Source organism: Anthonomus grandis, chromosome 14, assembly GCF_022605725.1.
Source record: "Anthonomus grandis grandis chromosome 14, icAntGran1.3, whole genome shotgun sequence".
In the NCBI taxonomy this organism is placed as follows: Eukaryota; Metazoa; Arthropoda; class Insecta; order Coleoptera; family Curculionidae; genus Anthonomus; species Anthonomus grandis.
This window is the reverse complement of record NC_065559.1, coordinates 1,621,419-1,622,342: the sequence shown is the minus strand read 5'-3', so window position 1 is coordinate 1,622,342 and position 924 is coordinate 1,621,419. Positions and strand designations below refer to the sequence as shown.

The 924-nt window shown below is 23.8% G+C and overlaps 1 long non-coding RNA gene across 1 annotated transcript; it reads left to right on the top strand.

Moving 5' to 3' along the window:
- The first annotated feature begins 224 nt into the window (after positions 1–224).
- LOC126744572 (uncharacterized) lies at positions 225–694 on the top strand. The gene is made up of 2 exons (XR_007663235.1): positions 225–574; positions 631–694. It is a non-coding gene; the product is annotated as an uncharacterized LOC126744572 (long non-coding RNA).
- The last annotated feature ends 230 nt before the right edge of the window (positions 695–924 follow it).

Here is a 924-nt window from a genome sequence, read left to right as displayed (position 1 = left end):
GGGAGAAAATCGTGAAAAACTGGCAAATACCTAACATTCCATTTATCGATTAATGTCTTTATAATTTACACTTAAGCAGTAATTATAAAATTCCAGAATTAGGTTTTAGTGCACGGTTTTGAGAAATAAATGAAATAATGCAGATTAGCATTTATTAATAATATCTGTGGCGACAAAAGCCTCTTATCAAATTTTTATCTTAAAATCCTTTTAGATATACAATAAACAACAATAAAAAAAAATCTGATATCTCTCGATTAATAAAATTTCCCTTCGGCATTGTTACTATATAATTCAGTATATTCGCAAATAAAATATAAGCATCAATCAATATATATACAAAAAAAATGGCCAAATTTATTGTTTATAAAATGTTCATATTTTTCTTGATATTATGCTGTTTATCTCAAGCGGTACCTGTTGATCAAATTGGTACCAAAATTTTGACCAATCTGAAGGGCGTATCCCAACAAGCACTAATGATAAACCAAGTGAATAGCATCATAGATGTTACTTGTAAGGATGGATATATATTAATTAATGGAATATGTGTGAAAATTGCCAAATGACTGTAGTAAGTAAAATTGTCATTTAATTAGACATTTTTTTAATTAAACCGTTTTTTTTCAGTTAATACTGTGCATGAAATTATTTATTTGTTATTGTAATATGTATGAATAAAATGTTAGTGTAAGTTTTATGTCTTTTTTTAGCTGAATACATTTATGAAATAATATATTAAAAAAAATAGCGCTACTGACAAGCAATATATCGTGCGAATAAATTTGGTTAAGAAAAAATTAATTAAATTAATAAAAATTGTTATACAAACAAATTCATATTAATTTTTTTTTTAATTTTAAATTTTTACTTTTTATTAATTAAAAGGCCCAATTTGAATAATTTTAATTAAAAATGTTTTAC